The sequence below is a fragment of the Erinaceus europaeus genome, chromosome X, assembly GCF_950295315.1.
Source record: "Erinaceus europaeus chromosome X, mEriEur2.1, whole genome shotgun sequence".
In the NCBI taxonomy this organism is placed as follows: domain Eukaryota; kingdom Metazoa; phylum Chordata; class Mammalia; order Eulipotyphla; family Erinaceidae; genus Erinaceus; species Erinaceus europaeus.
Genome location: NC_080185.1, coordinates 35,290,439 through 35,310,181, shown reverse-complemented (window position 1 = coordinate 35,310,181; position 19,743 = coordinate 35,290,439). Strand labels below are relative to the sequence as shown.

The 19,743-nt window shown below is 38.7% G+C and overlaps 1 protein-coding gene across 5 annotated transcripts in view; it reads right to left on the bottom strand.

Moving 5' to 3' along the window:
* TENM1 (teneurin transmembrane protein 1) overlaps nt 1-19,743 on the bottom strand; it is a 1,227,224-nt gene that overhangs the window by 1,089,786 nt on the left and 117,695 nt on the right. The window contains exon 1 of one of the 5 annotated variants that reach the window (XM_060183577.1): nt 972-1,066. The exons of the other annotated variants lie outside the window; for them this stretch is intronic. The gene's annotated coding sequence lies outside the window, so the exon portion shown is untranslated. Of the gene's footprint in view, nt 1-971; nt 1,067-19,743 lie in introns of those variants that run through there. 5 annotated transcript variants of the gene reach the window in all.

Below are 19,743 nucleotides of genomic sequence, written 5' to 3'. Positions count from 1 at the left end.
AAAAACAGCAAGGTCAACAAAAGGGAAAATAAATAAATAAAAATTTTTAAAAATATGAAGAGATGATCATGGCACATCACCAAAGAAAACATACAGATGACTAACAGACTCAGACAAAAATACTGACTATCTCTTATCAGAGAAATTCAAATTAAAACAGTGAGTTACTACCTCATAACTATGACAATAACATATTTCAAAAAGCAATTTCTGGCAAGCGTGTGGATAAAAAAAACTTGTATATTGTTAGTGAGGATATGAATTGGTCCAGTCCCTATGGAAATCAAGTATTTTTCAAATTATTAAAAATAGACCTGCCATATGTTTCAGCAAACCCACTCCTAAATAACTGTCAGAAGAACACTTAAACACTGATCACAAAAATATATGCATAGCTATATTAATTGCAACACTGTTTACAAGAGCTAAGATGTGTAAATAATCCATGTGTGCAAGGACAGATAAACAGATACAGAAAATGTGTTATATGTATACACAATGGAATATTACTCAGTTGTAAGAAAGGATGAGATCTTGCCTTTTGCTATAATTTAAGGGAACTGTAGTAACCATGCTAGATAAGCAAAATTATATCCGAAGAAGATGGTCAAACATTGGACAACCTCATTCATATGTGGAATATAAAGTAACAAAGTGAAGCAAAATCAAACACGGAGACTAACATAGATTTGAGGCTAGCAAAGAGGGAAAGGAGTGAAAAATAAAAGCAGAAAGTGCAACATTCTGTGTAACACACAATTTGAAGAGAGTTAAAACTTGATATTTACAACATATACAGTTTTATAAACCAAAATTATCTCAATAAAAGTACATGGAAACCAAAATAATGTTTTCTAGACTTTCAAAATTTGTTGCATTACTTTTCTAATTTAAATTTAGCACCTAGCTTGAAGAAACACCAACATATGTACTTCTAGGGAAAAATAAATGTGAAAAAAATATCACAATACCTGTTTAGAGATATTGAAGTGGGAAACCTTGCAGTAGCACACCCAATAACACATAGTACTAAGCACAAGGACCCATGCAAGGATCCTGGTTCGAGGAGGAATGTGTCACAAGGGGTGAAACAGGTCTGCAGGTCTCTCTCTCTCTCCCTCTCTCTCCCTCCCTCCCTCCCTCCCTTTCCTTCCTTCTCAACTTCCTTCTATCCCATCCAATAAAATGGGAGGGAAAAGTGGTCACCAGGAGCAGTGGATTCCTAGTGCAAGCACAAAACTCCAGCAATAACCCTGGAGGCAAGAGAGAGAGATAGGGAGAGGGAGAGGGAGAGGGAGAGGGAGAGGGAGAGGGAGAGGGAGAGGGAGAGGGAGAGGGAGAGATACTGGGTTGTTCTAAATAAAAACCTATTTAGAATCACAATTCATATTTAACTTTTTCATTATAATAAATAAAACATTTTCTGTTCACAATTTCTTCTGCACTATCCAAAGGAGAACAAAAAATGCATCTGACCTAAGACAGGTTTTCTCATCTAATTGCCCAATGTTCTTGTTAGGGGTGCTTTGACTTTAAGGTAAGAAGTGCAGAATGCTTTCCAAGTTTGTTAATTAATAGCATCCCTAGACAAATATCTTCTTACTGCTGTGCCTGATTACTAAATCTCCCTGCTTCAAGGCAACAGATGGCTTAAGTTCTCCCAGAATTAAAAAGGAAACAATCTAGAATTCCTTGTGATTTGAGGGTCTAAATTTAATCAGGTTTTCCCATTTTATAGGCAACAAATATACTACAAAATTGATCTAAATGGAAATGAATGGTTGCTCTAGTCTAATAGTAGTAGTATATAATAGTCTTTATAGTACCATTTGATGACATACTAATACCATAAAATCTACATGAACTAAAAAATCAACCTGTATCTCCATCAGTTTTAATTCACGAACTTATTTTAACAAATCAATTAATATTCATTTTATTTGAGATTAATGGTTTACAGTATTTGTTGACACATAGGTAAACTTTTCTTTTTTATTGTTTTTTTTATTGTTGTAGTTATTGATGTTGTCGTTGTTGGACAGGACAGAGAGTAATAAAGAGAGGAGGGGAAGACAGAGAGGAGGAGAGAAAGACACTACTTCACTGCTTGTGGTGTCACTCCTGTGCAGATGGGGAGCCGAGGGCTCAAACTCGGATCTTTAAGCTGGTCCTTGCACTTTGCACCACCTTGCGCTTAACCTGCTGCGCTACCTCCTGACTCCCCTATTGTTTTTTGGTTTTAATTGTCATCAGGATTATCACTTGGGTTCTGTGCTGGCACTATGAATCCACTGTTCCTGGTGGCCATTTTTCCTCTTTTCTCTTTCTATTTTGTTTTGTTTTGTTTCACAAGACAGAAAGAAACTGAGAGGGGAGAGGGAGAGATAATGATAGACACCTGTAGGCGTGCTTCACCACTCATGAAGTACCTCACGTGCAGATGAGGAGTGGGGGCGAGAACCAAGGTCTGTGCTCATGGTGACGTGCACTCAACCAGGTGCACCACTTCCTGGCCCCAACATGGGTAAAAAATTCTAATTTCATCATGATAAATGTCTGAAAACCACTCTAACCCCTAACCTAGGCCATTTTCCATCATCGTGCATCAGAGCCTTAACAGTCCTCTTCCCCCCAGCCCTCTTCCTGCTATTCTTCCCCACTATCCTTTCCTTTAGTGCAATACAGCAAACCAAATCCAAATTTCAATTTGTGTTTCTCCTTTCTGTTCTTGTTTCATAAGTTCTGTCCATGAGTGGGATCATCCCATATTCATCTTTCTCTTTTTGGTGTATCTCACTTTACATGATACATGATTCCTTCAAGCTCCATCCAAGATGAAGTGAAGACAGTAACGTCATCGTTCTTAATAACTGAGTAAAGGGGGTCGGAAGGTGGCGCAGTGGGTTAAGCGCACGTGGCGCAAGGACTGGCTTAAGGATCCCGGTTCCAGGCCCCAGCTCCCCACCTGCAGAGGAGTCGCTTCACAGGCAGTTAAGCGGGTCTGCAGGTGTCTGTCTTTCTCTCCCTGTCTCTGTCTTCCCCTCCTCTCTCCATTTCTCTCTGTCCTATCCAACAATGAACAACAACAATGGTAATAATAATGACCACAACGAGGCGGCAACAAAAGGGGGAAAAAATGGCCTCCAGGAGTGGTGGATTCATGGTGCAGGCACCGAGCCCAGCAATAACCCTGGAGGAATATAAATAAATAAATAAATAAATGAGTAGTATTACCTTGTGTGTATGTATACCATAGATTTATTTTTATTTTATTAGTGATTTAATGTTGATTTACAAAATTATAAGATAACAGAGGTACAATTCCACACCATTTCCACCATCATTCCCTCCACTTGAAGCTACATCTGTTCTCCCAAGGTTGCAGATATGGGTTTACTATTATTTCTACAACTATCTCTCTAGATTTGGCCACTTTTCCATGGTCCCTTATTTTCTTCCTTTCCAGTACTTCTGAATGACCTTCCTTCTTCTCTTTCACGGTCCTGATGAATTTGGAGTTCAGAGTCTTCTAGTCATCCCTCCATATCATTTCTCCCCTAGTGAGAATATGGACCAAAATTCTTTATGAGATGAAGATGGTAGGATATCTGACTTCTGTAATTGCTTCTCTACTGGACATGGATATTGGCAGACCAATCCTTACCCCTAGCCTGTCTTTATCTTTCTTTTTTTTTTTGAGGTGGGGCTCTCCAGAGGTAATATACCATAGCAGCCACTCATCTGTTCTTAGACACCTAAGTTGATTCCAGCTTTTGGATATTACAAATTGTGCTGATATGAACATAGTTATACACAGGTCTTTTTGGATGGCTGTGTTTGATTCCTTAAGATATATCTACAAAAGAAGAATTGTACGGTAATAGCGTAGGTCCATTTTTAGTCTTCTGAGAGTTTTCCCAACTGCTCTCCACAGTAGTTGGATCAAGTTACATTCCCACCAGCAGTTTAAAAGGGTTCTTTTGCACTCACAATCTTTCCAATATGTGTTTCCATCCTTTCTGATGTATGACATTCTTACAGGAGTGAAGAGATATTTCACTGTTGCTTTTATTTGCATTTCTCTGATAATCAGACATGCATTTTAAAATTTTCATCATCATCATCATCATTTTACTTTTATCTTTCTCCTGAGAAGGTTAATGCCTTATACTACAGTCACTGACTACTGATACACCTGTACAATTTCATTATGCACAAGGGACACAAATTTTGCTTCCACCCTTCCATCTCCCTTCTTCACCAGAGTCCTTTGCTTTGATGCAATACAACACACCAAGTCTACATTACACTTTCTATTCTCCCTCCCTATTCATTAAGTCAAATTTTAACTCTCTTTTTGGATTATCTCACTTCTATCCAAAATGGTTACAAAGGAGATGACTTCATAATTTTTAATAGCTGAGTGATAACTGCATCATATAAATATATCACAATTTTTTAGTCACTCGTCTGTTGTTGGACATTTGAATTGCTTCCTAGTTTTGGTTATTATAAATTGTGCTGCTATGAACATAGGTATACACAGATCTCTTCTGATAGGTCGTTCTATTTCCTTTAGGTAAATTCCCAGGAGAGGAATTGTTAGGTCATAGGGTAGATCCATTTCTAGTGTTCAGATAAATCACCAGACTGTTTTCACACAAGGGCTGGACCAATTTTCACTCCCACCAGCAGTGCATTTGTAACCCTTTTCCATTACATTTTCTCCAACATTTGTTGTTACTGTCTTTTCTAATAGATGATATTCTCACAGGTATAAAGTGGCAGCTCACTGTTGTTTTTATTTGCATTTTTCTGATAATCAGTGACATTAAGCATCTTCATGTGTTTGCTTTCTGTATCTCTTCTTTGGTGGAGGTTCTGTTCATGTCCTTGCCCCGTTTTCTAATAGGCTTGTTTGGTTTTGGTGTTGAGTTTACTGAGCCCTTTATGCATTTTGTTTATTAGTCGTTTATCTGAAGTATGTTGTATATAGATCTTCTCCCACGCTATACAGTGTCTTTCTGTTTGAATAATGATATCCATTTCTGTGCAGAATCTTTTCAGTTTGGTGTAGTCCCATTGGTTTATTTTTTTTTTCTTTGCTGTTGGATTTGAATCTTTGAAAACATTTTTTGAAGTACAGATCTTGAAGTACCGAACTATTTCTTAATGGTAGAACTCTTTCTCTCTAGACTTAAAAAATTTGGAAGGGGGTGAGATATTACACATATATGAAAACTACACCTCAGGTTTTTTTTTAGTGCTGTAGATGAGTGTTACATCGACTGAAAAAAGAGGGAGGGGAAAGGGAAAGAAATAGAGATAGATATACAATGTCAGCACTTAGTGACAGGTTCCAGGCTTTATGTGTTCTCTCATACATTTGCAAGCTTAACATAAGCTTTTGTTAAGAAATTTTCCTCAGCTACAAAGGCTCCAAATATCACAATGCATGTGAGAACACTCCAGGAAAGAAAAAAATAATTTCATGTTTTAATTATAGCAGCGTTTTTTAATCTCAAAATCCATTCTAATTTAGTGTAGAAAACAGACTTAATTCACTAAAAATAAGTTTATTAACAAGCAATTCCTAATAAAAATCATAGATAATTTATTGTTTCTTTTGTCTTTTCTGATTATGAATTGTTTGAAAATATAGTTCAAATATATATGGAGACAGAGAGAGAGGGAGAAAGACAGAGAGAGAGAATACATGTATATTTTGAAAGGCCCTATGAGAAGTTTTTAATACATTGTATTAAAATATAAAAGAAAAAAAACTTTCCAGGATTGCAAAATGTCTCACCCGGATAGTGCACCCACTTTACCATATGTATAACCCAGGTTCAAGACCAGCCCCAAATGCACCTGAGGAAGCTTCAGTGCTGTGGTTTCTTGTCCTCTGTCTCTCTAGCTCTTGTTTTCCTATCTGATAAAGCCAGCTTGGAGGAGTAAAATTGCAGTAATGACAAAAAGAAAGGAATGATATGCATGTACAAACTATTGTATTTACTGTTGAATGTAAAACATTAATTCTCCAATAAAGAAATTTTTTAAAATAACATAAAATAAATAGACATTTTTAAAAATAAAAAATATCTTTTCTTTTTCCTTACAAAAACAGAAAGAATAAATCTCATCTCACATGATTCAGAGACTTTTTCTGGATTAACCCAAGCTATATCAATCCTATGCAATAATAATATTTAAATATCTATCTAAGGAGCATTTAAACATCTTTTTTTATTTTTTATATTTATTTATTTTCCCTTTTTGTTGCCCTTGTTGTTTTACATCTGTTCTTTTTTAAAATTTATTTATTTAATCCCCTTTGTTGCACTTGTTGTTTTTTACTGTTGTAGTTGTTGTTATTTATATCATTGTTGTCAGATAGGACAGAGAGAAATGGAAAGAGGAGGGGAAGACAGAGAGGGAGAGAGAAAGACAGACACCTTCAGACCTGCTTCACTGCCTGTGAAACAACTCCCCTGCAGGTGGGGAGCCGGGGACTCGAACCAGGATCCTTATTCCGGTCCTTGCACGTGTGCTTAACCCGCTGTGCTACCACCCGACTCCCTACATCTGTTCTTTATAATCAGTTTTATGTCCACATGTCATATGGTCTCCTCTAGACTGGAAATCTTCTAAAAACAGAAATCAAAATATCCAGATCATTATTACAAAAACACGTTGCTCATAGATGTTCTATAATTATTGATACTATGACATTTGTCTGTTGTGTGGACAATATGATCTTTTAAGGTGTCATATCAGGTTGTTCCATATTGGTATTTTCTATTGTCATTCTACTCACTCAGAAATTTATTCATTAACTGTATAGCCAAGAAGTTACTCACAAAAGTAGGGACTTTTACACACTTTTACACACACACACACAGACACACACACACACACACACACACACAATCTCACTAAAACTGTCACATATTTGGAATAACTCATTTTTTCCACTGAGTTTCTGTTTTTAATTTTCCAGGAAACTATGTGTGAAAAGAGATTTACTGGAGGGGTCAGACAGTAGTGTATAGGATTAAGCTAACATACTATGAAGTGCAAGGACCCATGCTGTGGGACTATGTGAAAGCTTGGTAGAGCTTAGGGAAGCTCCCCCCCCTCCATCTTCGGATGGAGGTCTGGAAAGACACCCTGCTTGTTAGCCTATCTAGTCATAGAGATGAGCCAAGAGGGAAAAAGTCTCCCAAACTAAGCTTGCCTTGTTAGCCTTACTGGCTCACGGAAAACCTGCAGACCTCTCGCACTTAGTTTCTTCCTGCTGGCAGGCCACATGGCTGCCTGCTTTAAGGTTCATTCACAAAGGAGAAACACACTCCATCTTACACACCAACACCAGAGAGTGAAGCCTCAAAACACTATTTCCTTATATTTTTTGATATCTGTGATTTACATCAAGCTTTTTTTATCTTCTCTCTATCTCACCCTACTGGTTTAACCCCTATGCTTCTCTCAAATGCCTTTAGATAATTAACCTGTTTGCATCATGGAGAATAATTGTCTTGTCCTTTATGTATCACATCAATTCTTGACATACCAGCCCCCTACCATAGGGGCAAGCTGACCTTTAAGAAACCTGTAATTTCTGATGTATTTGAAAAATGTTCTTTGTTTAACTTTCTCTATATATACCCTAGCCCACCCCTAAATAAATTGAGAGTGTTCATATCAGAATCCTCCCCAAGTCTCTTTCATTATCACGTAGTCTCTTGAGTTAGTGATGGAGTCTCGGTAAGCTTACCTTCCTGGCTGGAGTCACTCCATGTGAGCCCCAGCACCTTGCAAGGATCCTGGTTTGAGCCCCTGGCTCCCCACATGCAGGGGATCGCTTAACAAGTAGTGAAGCAGGTCTTCAGGTGTCTATCTTTCTCACCCCCTCTCTATCTCCCCTTCTCTCCCAATTTCTCTCTCCTATGCAATAAAAAAAACTAGCTACCAGGAGCAGTGGATTCGTAGTGCAGGTGATAATCCTGAAGGCAATAAAATGAAATAAGGTAAGATGACATTAAATTAAATTAAAATGAAAGGTGATTTACTGTAAGTGTGAATAAACATTTTAACAGAGCTTTACTCGTCACCTCTTAGTAATGTTTTACATTTATTTTTCTTAGTGCAAAGCAGGGGTCTCATAAATGTGTGATTATGCCACCAGCAGGCAAACTGCTTTTCTATTCTTTTTATTTCATGGAGGGTGAGGGAGGAGAGAAAGACTGAGAGAGAACAAAGCATGGCTCCTCTCTCCATTGAGCTTCATCATGTTGTGGTACTCCCATGTGGTTCTGACCTTCAACCATAGTAAGGTATACACCTACTAAGTGAGCTATATTCCACCCCCCTTACATTTATTTTCTGTACAATTTTAGAATTGTGTTTTACAACACAGAAGTAGAGAAATGAAAGTGAAGGTATTAAGAAAAATTGTGCCTAGCATCTTATACTAACTGACCTGTAGTACAACTTTGACCTGTAGTAAACCTACCCAGTGACATTTTAGTATAGAATAGAAATAAGTACAGAAAAACAAGAAAGAAGAATTTTGTTTTGATAACATGCTAAGCTTTAGACAACATAATGATCAGATGTTCATATTATCTTAAATCATGAAGTAGGTGAATTAACAAACATCCTCTTCAGGGACCGGGTGGTGGTGCACCTGTTTGAGCTCACGTTTCCATGCTCAAAGACCAGGGTTTGAGCCCCCAGTCCCCACCTACAGGGGGAAAGCTTTGTAAATGGTGAAGCAGTGCTGCAGGTGTCTCTCTGTCTCTTTCCCTCTCCCCCCTTTCTCTCAACATCTGGCTATTTCTACCCAATTAATAATGAAAATTAAAAAAATTAAAAAACAAACATCTTCATCCTATTTTTGAGTTTTATCTCATTCCTATTTGTATGCCAGAAGAATATGTACTGACAAGAAGTTCAAAAATCAAGTGAAGGATGAGGCTGAGATTAGTCACCAACCATAATCCAAAGATATTTAAAACTCAGAGCCACATGCTCATCTAACATGATTTTATTTCCACAAAGGATCATCAGTCATAATATACTGAATTGTCATAAAAGTTACAACACTAAGAAGTGTCACACCTAAAATCAATTTAGTGTTAAAATAATTCTAAAATTAAAAAAGTTATGAAATATTTTTTGTTTTCCAATGCAAAAGTGCTTCATGACTTTTCTGATAACCCAATATTTATTCACCATTTCAAATTATTTGATTTCTTAAATTCACAAAGGCTATGTAATGTAATCATGGGAGGCTGCGCAGTAACACACCTGGTTGAGAGGACATGTTATAATGCGTAAGAACCAACGTTCAGGAACCCAGTCCCCTCTTACAGGTGGGAAGTTTGGCAAGTGACAAAGCAGTGCATCAGAGGTGTCTTCTGCTCTCCCTCTTGATTTCTCTCTTTCCAAAAATAAATAAATAAAGGCAATGTAATCATGGCATTTGACCTTTTACTGGTTGTTGGTATCCTCTAATTCTGCTTTTAAAAACCCCTTCTGTTTCATTTGGTTTAAATCCCCCCTGCTTTCTATTTACATAAGTGCATTCTATTTACATAACCACTGCCGTCTATTTACATAAATCACTTTTACATTTACATAAAGCACCACCTTCCCTCCAAGGCATTAGTGGTTTAGTGGTAGAATTCTCACCTGCACCACCCCCTCTCCTTGTCACACCCTGATCCTCTCCTTGTCACACCCTGATTTTCACCAGTCACTTCTCTCTCCACCCTCTCTGCGTCACATCCTGTTCACACCCTACTTGGGAAGTATATATAAAGACAACATTGTTCGTTTTAGTTAGTTGTTAGTTTAGCTTAGCTTGGTATAGATTGTGCTGCGTCCTGCATGAATAAAGAGATACTGCCTACAGCTCAACCATGAGTCCCTGTTCATCTGTCTCCCATCAGTGAAGCTCAGCCTGACATAATAGCACCCGAACAAGGGACTGACATAAGCCCTGAAACAGAGACCGGCACCAACGTGGGACCTAACCCGCCCATCGCCCAGATAAGTAAACTTGGCTACCCATCCACCATGGGTTGCCTTTCTACTTATGAAGAGGTTTACCAAAGCCTCTACTGTTTCATTATGAGACAGTTTCTCTGTCTCTGGAACATTTTACTCTGGGCCACACTTCGGTTCCCTGACCGGGAACTTTGGTTTCTTATGACCAGGATCATAGAGCTTGGGAGATGCACGGAGATTTCTCCTTGGACTTTCTGGATTCCCTCTCTCATGTTTCCTGAGGAAAAGGACTACATTTTGCTCCAGGCCACAATTTGGTTCTTTATGACCGTCGTAGACCTTGGGATATGCACAGAGATTTCCACTGGGACTTTCTGGACTTCTTCTTGCATATTTCCCATGGAGAAGGACTACTCTAATTTGAGGAGCGTTCTCCAGTACCCTGGCAGTCCCCAAGAATGGAGACACGTGGTTAGTTCTACTCTCCTGATTGAATTCTATCTTCAATGGGAAGACACTTTTAAAAATGGGTGCCTGAAACAATCCAGCAGGAACAGTCAGAAGCACCCTAAATGGAATTTCGAGGAGCTTTTTGGACTAGGACGCCCTCCGGGGACTCTTGATGCTACATGGAGAGATCTGTTTCGTAAGAGAGTGATTTGAATGACTGAATCTTTGTTTGACATTGACAAAAAAAATGCTGGATGCAGCCATGATTTCTAGAGACATCCAGAAACAATCCAAAAAATTGTTTTTTCCCTCCTTTGATTTCTCTTTTACATCTTGACATGAATCTGAAACGTTTAATCCTGAAAACTGTATGATTTATGGGTGGGGCAGATAGTGCAATGATTATGTTAATTATTCTCATGCCTAAGGCTTCTACTGTGGTTCTTCTGTTTACCTTTCCACATTTTATTGAGTTTAAACTGTTTAAACAACCTTAAAATCATACTAGAAAGGACTTCCAATTATAATGGAGTTATCAATTATAGTAAACTTCTAATCTGCTACAAGTTTTGTTTGACAAGTAAGTGAATTTCAGCTGTCAAGTCTTCACATGAAAAAGCATCTACTCAAATGAAAATTTCTGGAAATGCATTTGGACCCCTGTTCTCTGACATCGCCCACAAGATGGAATGACTACAATGCACCCCCGGAAACCAATGATGTGACCTGGCACGACCTGAAGAAACAGATTCACAGACTCCAAAGCTCACTCTCTACAGTAAAGCAGAATTCTGGTGGTCGACATTCCCCATCGAGACAGACATGCAGCGTTTCATCCCTTGGCATTTTCTTCTGTGGTCAGCTACTTTGGACTTACTGGTACACGCTGCTGTGTTTCTCAAAGACTAACTTCAGCCAATTGCCTTGAGACTTTATAGACCATGTGCCCTTGCCTGCAGGCTCTGTTCCCAGAGGCAGAAAACTCCCCCTCCTTATTAGGTGATACCCACAGAGGCAGGAAACGCCCTTTGAGGCAAGAGATGCCCCCAGAGGCATGAAGCGCTCCCAGAGGCAAGAAATAACTTTTCGCCTGCTAGGCCTTGCCCTTTGAGGCAAGAAACGTTCCCCTTGGCATCACACTGGTTATTGCTGCTCGCCTATTTTGTTTTCCATGTCTTATGCCAGTTCTTTTGAAAATGCCTGTATGATATAGGTTTCTGTTCACCCCTACACTGCTATTCCCCTGACAGAGATGAAGCCTTTTACAGACATTGACCCAGTTATATATGGCCATAAAGTAAGAGAGAGATGTTGGGGAATTGTGAGGATGTGGTTGAGCTTGGAAGGGCTTGAGCTTGAGGGGTGTGTCAATCCTGTTAGTCTCTCTCTCCACGGAGAGGTTGAGCAAGGAGGGACAGTAGAACCCTAATCAGTCTCCCTGCCTCTTATCAGTCTCCCTGCCTCACAAAGTGTCCCACAATCCCAATACTATGGCCATTAGTTAAAAAGAAAGGGGGAATTGTTGGTATCTTCTAATTCTGCTTTTAAAAACCCCTTCTGTTTCATTTGGTTTAAATCCCCCATGCTTAACACTGCATTCTATTTACATAACCACTGCCGTCTATTTACATAAATCACTTTTACATTTACATAAAGCACCACCTTCCCTCCAGGGCATTGGTGGTTTAGTGGTAGAATTCCCACCTGCTCCACCCTCTCTCCTTGTCACACCCTGATCCTCTCCTTGTCACACCCTGATTTTCACCAGTCACTTCTCTCTCCACCCTCTCTGCGTCACATCCTGTTCACACCCTACTTGGGAAGTATATATAAAGACAACATTGTTCGTTTTAGTTAGTTGTTAGTTTAGCTTAGCTTGGTATAGATTGTGCTGCGTCCTGCATGAATAAAGAGATACTGCCTACAGCTCAACCATGAGTCCCTGGTTGTCTGTTACCCGCCCATGAAGCCAGCCCTGCGAAAACAACATAACCCGGCGAAAACAACAACTGGTCACCAAGTTTTTCATTCCTGCACTATTCCACTGCTCTCAGGATACTATTTATGAAAAACAGATATAAAAAGTAAGACAGAGAGAAAGAGAGAGTTACCACAGCATTGCTGCATGACTCATGCAACTTATTCTTTGCAACATGTTCCCATGTCTCTTCAAGGTAGGTGCCAACAGGCCTCCCCCAGCACCTTCATTTTCATTTCCTTCAATCATAAGAGACTGGGTTCCCCAATCCCTTTCAACACCCGCTTTCGCCCTCATTGTGAGTCCTTGCATCTTCTAAAGATGATGACAGCTTATAGCTCAGACTGACAGGGACTCGAAGGTTACATAGACTCCTGTGCTAAATATGAATATCTATGGACCCTGAGTCAGATCAATGGGGTAAACAGTTAAATGTATTTATATGTTTTTATTCGAGTTTGGGAGCAACTCTCTGCCCTAATTCACTACTATTTTAATCAAACTTAGAAAAATCACAGCTTGGGGAGTTGGGCAGTAGCGCAGTGGGTTAAGCACATGTGGCACTAAGTGCAAGGACCTGCATAAGGATCCTGGTTCGAGCCCCCGGCTCCCCACCTGCTGGGGAATTGCTTAACAGGGGGTGGAACAGGTCTGCAGGTTTCTATCTTTCTCTCCCCTCTATGTCTTCCCTTCCTCTCTCCATTTCCCTCTGTCCAATCTAACAACTACAACATCTGTAACAACAACAACAATAACTACAACAACAATAGAAACATCAAGGACAGCAAAAGGGAAAATAAATAAATTTGTTAAAAAAGAAAATCACAGTTCAATATTATTTCATTTTTTTATTCCTCCTCTTTGTTTCTTCAGTCTGGTCTATGAGCAAGGTCATCTGGTATATGTCCTTTTCCATTTGGCTTATTTTACACAATGTGGTCCCCTCCAGTCCCATCCCTGTGGTAGCGAATTAGAAGATCTCAATTTTTTCTTAGAGCTGAGTAGTATTCAACAATGTATATACACATAAATTCCATATCCACTCATGATTGTTTCAAATCATGGTGATTATATGTTGTGCTGAGATGAATAGCGGTATCATCAATCTCTTTAGATAAATGTTTTATTATTCTATAGCTATAACCACAGGAGAGGGATAATAAGACACCCAAATGAATAGGATAAAATATGTGCAGGCAAAGAAATAATAACAAATCACAAGACTTAGCAACAACAACAAAAATACTCTATTAAAAATGGGTGGTAGATCTGAACAGTATCTTCACCGAAAAGAGATCCAGAAGGCCACCAAGCATATTCAAAGTCACTGATTATCAGAGAAATGCAAATCAAAACAATGAGATACCACCTCTCACCTATAAGAATGAAAGAAACAAGTACTGGCAAGAATGTGGGAGCAAAAGGAACCCTACAGCTGGGGTGATAGTCTAGCATGTTACAGCATCAAGTTCAATGCCTGAAATCACAGAGATAAGTGCAGTCTGCAGCACCACCTTATATAGGGGCTAAGCAGTGCTCTTGTTCCTGCTCTTGTTCCCCCTCCATTCTGCCTCTCTCATTCTAAAATAAATGAATGCTTAAAAGAAGTAGAGAAAGGAAACCTCTTACACTGTTGGTGGGGCTGTAAATTGATCCAATCTCTATGGAAAACAGTGTAGAGGTTCACTTATATTTTAAATCAATTTCTGTAATAGATAATATGAGATTTCTATATAATATTTTCAAAATATGGAATTACATACAAATATTAATTTATTTAATAAAATCTAATAGCTACTCATTGTTACTCCTCATTATCCTTTTCATGCATTACACTATAAACTTACCATAGCAATCCAGATAAGTGATATATAAAGATTAATGCAAGTAAATATTTGTACTCTAATATTCCTAACTACGCTATTCACAATAATCAAAATACAAAATTAGCATAAATGTCCACCAACAGTTGAATTAGAGAAGGGGTTATGAGATATATATTTAATGGAATACTATTCTGTTATTAAAAAGACTTACATAATTCAAGATAAAATGGATATAATTAGACATGGTTGTGCAAAACAAAATAAGTATCTATTTAGTGAAAGAAGACTAGCAGATGGTTTAACTTGTGAAATATAGATAAGTACAACAAGAAAAAGCTGTAAAAGAAAAAGGTACCAAACATAAAAATATCTCCCACATAATGCTATGTGAGCTGTGGTTAAGTAAGTTTACATATATGACAGTGTTTGGTGCTGATCAGATATTAAGTGCATGTAAGTATATATCCTTTTCTAAAATACTGTACAACTAATTTGGAATTGATTGGATTCAAGTATTGAATTAAAATGATGTATTCATGTGTTTTCATTAATCTGTATAAAAACAATTTTAACTATTGTTTATAATCACAATTATTGCAAAAATACAATAAATATATTTGTCAATTGTCCTAAGATATGTGAATCTACTGAATGTCTTTTGAATAGCACTAAAAATATCAAGGTTTTCTTAAAAGTGACTGAGTGTGCATGTAGTTGAAGGATGGTAAAAATAAAAAATGAATATTGGGTCATTAGGTTCATCTTCTGGCTTGTCCATTGTTTAAAAAGATAGATAAAATAATAATTACACAAATCACTTGGGTGCTATGATAAAACAATGAGATTAGGAAGGAACTTTATACTAGTCTATAAACATGTCATAAAAGCCCCAAGTCATTTTATTGCTTTTTCTATTTGATGCAGTTGTCATATTAGTTACATGTGTTTTCTGCCATCCACAATATATATCTTAAGCATTATCAACCAATTAATAAGTCAAGTAAGTCAAAAGTCCAATTTCCCAAGTCCAAACTCAATTGTTTTAAGGTGTTAAGGCAATTGGTAAAGCCCACTTAAAAAAAAAAAAAGTCACTTATCCAAGATAGTGAATTGTAGAAAACTTTAAGTGGAAATAAAACTTCCCCCTCCCCCTCCCCGTCCCCCTCCCCCTCCCCCTCCCCCTCCTCCTCCTTTCTTCTTCTCCTCCTCCTTCTTCTTCTTCTTCTTTTCCTCTCTCTCTCTCTCTCTCTCTCGACACCTGGATACAATTTCTCATCTTCCTGTGATAGGTGTCTGCAAAACATTTTCATCTCCAGTCTAGGTGCTTTTCCACCATGATGCACCAAGATTTCAATGTCTCTCCATTCCATCTCTTCCACTCCCTCCCCCAGTTTTTTGCTTTGGTGCAATACACCAAACCCAGTCCAAGTTTCACTTTTTGTTTTCCCTTTTTTGTCTTTGTTTCTTAAGTTCAGCCACTGAGTAAGATCATTTGGTATTCATCCTTCTGTTTTTGACTTATCTAATTCAATATAATTCCTTCAAAAATCTATCCAAGTTGAGGTGAAGGAGGGGATATCATCTATTTTAATAACGGAGTAGTATTCCGCGTGTGTACATGTACCACAACTTTCTTAGCCACCCATCAGTTGCTGGACATCTGGGTTTCGTTCAAGTTTGGGCTATTAGAAATTGTGCTGCTAAGAAACAGGTGTATACACATCTCCTTGAAAGTATCAAAGATTTGGATGCTAGACCAGAACTTGTAAAATATTTAGAGGAAAATACTGTCATAGCAATGTTAGCTTTAAAAACATTTTTGATGACCCAACTTCAGTTGCAAGGGAAAAAAATTAAAATAAGCCAACGGGATTAAATCTAACTAAAAATGAACTCATCAAACTGAACAGCAGCAACAACAACAACAAATAAATAAACAACTACATTCAAATATAAGGAGAAGATATTGACAAAATATTCACCAAAGAAGAGATCCAAAAGGTCAATAGATATAAGAAAAATGCTCAAAGTCAACGGTTATCAGAGAAATGCAAATAAAGACAATAAAGAGCTACTGCTTTACACCTGTGATAACATTGCATTAGAAAAGACAGTAACAACAAATGTTTGTGAGGACGTGGGGGAAAGGACCTCTTTTACACTCCTGGTGGGAGTACAAATTGGTGCAACCTCTGGAAAAGTCTGAAGAGTTCTTTGAACCCTAGAAACGGACCTACCCTAAGACTAGGCAATTCTTCTGGGGATATATCTCAGTTGGTGAATATTTGCATTGTCTACATGTCCTAGCACAAAAATATCACTAATTTTAAAGGACTAGGTCAATCTGGTGCTTGATTTTTACTTCAAAAGTACACTTAAACCTCCTCAATATAATAGCAGTGCTAATGGTGGTCTGTATAAGTAGAAGCAAATTTCTAATTTGTGAATCATAGACCACACCATTGGAAAGTTTGATCAGCATATTGTAAAAAGTAAATATCAAACTGATTATTAAAGTGTAATGAATGTCTGTTGAATTACACTAACTCATATATTGTTGGGTAATTGTGCAGATGTGGTTGAACATTGGGAGGGCCCACAAAACATTATATTTCCATAAAGTTTTATTTACAGATAGCCACTACGTTATCCCCTCAGGGTATTGCTAGCTTAGTTAAAACCATTGCAACAGTTGCTAGGAGGCTTCCACCTTCACAGCATGCCTTTTGCCTCTCTCCACCCCCTTTTTCCAGCCAATCACGTCCCGGCTTGCCACTTCCAGAATTTCTCCCATAAAAGCCCTCCTGCTTCCGCTTTCTCTCTCTTGCTTTTTTCATCTCTTTGGCGACCCAGTGGAGGGCTGCTAGGTATAGCAGAGGGCGGCCATTTTGCTAGCTCCATGTGCCTAAACCACTCTGCTCTCACCCATTTCTGGGGTGTCTCTGTGAATAAAGATTTGTGTTCCTGCTCCGCTCCGGTCTCTTCTCTCTCCCCCGCAATGCAACCTGACTGTATATGTATGTGTATGTGTATGTGTATATGTATATATATGTATGAAAATAGATAATTATGGATGAGACTCACATATTCTGCCTTAAATAAATGTGTCCCTCTGATTCTGCCAAGAAATCAACAAACGACCTCATTAAGTTTGGATAATAATAAATTAGTGAAGAAAATTTTAAATGCATATCCAATACAGTCCAAGATGACTTTATATCTAACTCTAACAACAAGATTTTTTCAATCTCTGTTTAAAAAGCTTTGTGAAAAACCAGACCTAAGAATTCCCTATCAAGGATCCCTATAGAACTGGCAAAATAGCTCTCTTGGACGGTATGCTGCTTTGGCATGTGCACAATGCATGTTTAAAGTTGGTCTCCACCACATTGGCAGAAGGTTTGGTGTTGTGGTTCCTTTTCTTCCCATTTCTACCTATCCCACTTTCTATATTTGAAAAAAAATCAGTCTAGAGAGGAAAAGCCCAGATATGACCACAAAACAATCCCTATAAAGGGATTTTGAAGAACTCCTATAAAAATCATTTGTGCTGGTGCTGGGCAGTAGCACACCTGTTTAAACACATACTTTACCCATATGCAAGAACTGGGTTCAAGACCCCAGTCTTCATCTGCAGAGAGGAAGTTTCACAATTGGTAAGCAAACCTACAGGACTGATTCTCTCTCTCTTTTCTCTCTCCCTCTCTCCTCTCTCCTCTCCTCTTCTCTTCTCCCTCTCAATTTCTCTCTGTCCCAAGCAATAAAAAAGGAGGGGGCTGGGTAGTGGCTTACCTGGTTGAGTGCATGTATTACAATGCGCAAGGGCCCAGCTTTCCACCTGCAGGAGGAAAGCTTTGCGAGTGGTAAAGTAGTGCTGCAGGTATCTCTCTGTCTCTCTCCCTCTCTAACAGCCTCCTTATTTCTGGCTGTCTCTATCCAATAAATAAAGATAGTAAAAACATTTTTTTTTACCCAGTTACCAAATAATGTGACGATAACATTAACTATCGATTGTCTTTTTGAACCCTAAGACAGCAGGAACCTCACATCTCCACTATAGAGCCCCTACTTCCCCCAGTCCTGGAACCCTTGGATAGGGCCCACTTTCCCGTATGCGTCTCCCAATCCATACCAAACAATATTGCATCCAACGATCACAACCTAACCAACGCAATGATTGCCACCTCAACATGCTTCACCTCAGACTGTGTCCAGAGACTTCACATGTGGAATGACAACCCTTCAGCTTCATTACTCGGGTGAGACCTTTCCTTTTATAGTACACTCTAATTTCATCTCAGGTGGTTCACTTTCTAACAAAGTCCCATAACCTAGATATACACCAGTTTCTGTGAGAGAGAGCTTATGTGCACATGTATCCATAAACTACTGCAAAATATATACCTGAAAGCAGAAGTTCACTAGAGTTTGCAGTGAGTACCTCCCTAACACTTCCTCTCCACTATTCCAAGCTTGGGATCCATGATTGCTCAACAAATTATTTGGCTTCATATGTTAACTCTCTTTTTAGTCACCAGGTTCCAGATGCCACCAGGATGCTGGCCAGGCTTCCCTGGATTGAAGACCCCACCAATGTGTCCTGGAGCTCAGCTTCCCCAGAGACACACCTTACTAGGGAAAGAGAGAGGCAGACTGGGAGTATGGACCGACCAGTCAATGCCCATGTTCAGCGGGGAAGCAATTAAAGAAGCCAGACCTTCTACCTTCTGCAACCCTCAATGACCCTGGGTCCATGCTCCCAGAGGGCTAGAGAATGGGAAAGCTATCATGGGAGGGGGTGGGTTATGGAGATTGGGTGGTGGGAATTGTGTGGAGTTGTACCCCTCCTACCTTATGATTTTGTTCATTAAGCCTTTCTTAAATAAAAAATTTTTAAAAAAATGTAAGGAGGAATGGACACCAAGAGTGCTGGATTCATCATGTAGGCAGTGAGTCCCAGATATAACAGTGATGGCAGTTTAAAAAATTAAATATAGGGCTGGGGAGATAGCATAATGATTATGCAAAAGACTTTCAAGCCTGAGGCTTCAAAGTCCCAGCTTCAGTCCCCAGCACCACTATAACCCAGAGCTAAGCAATGCTCTGTGTATCTTTCTGTATCTTTCATTAAAAATAAATAAATAAAACATAAAAGAAATAAATATAAAAATAACCACTTTCTTGCTATATCAATAATTATCTTGTCTTTGTTGTGTTCAAATTTCAGGAAAATAGAGTCATACTTACAGATCTTAAAATTACAGTGTATCCTATTATACGTCACTCACTCCCAAGCTATCCTTATCAAAGCAAGGACTGAAAAAGCTGAATCAAGGGCAAGAGACTGGCAGACTTTAATGATGACTCTTTAGTCACTATCAGGCCACCCCATCAGCTGGGGCCCTAGTCAGGGAGTCCTGAGATTCCCAAACACATGATGGGCCTAGACCTCAAATAAATTCCTCTCTCCATTGT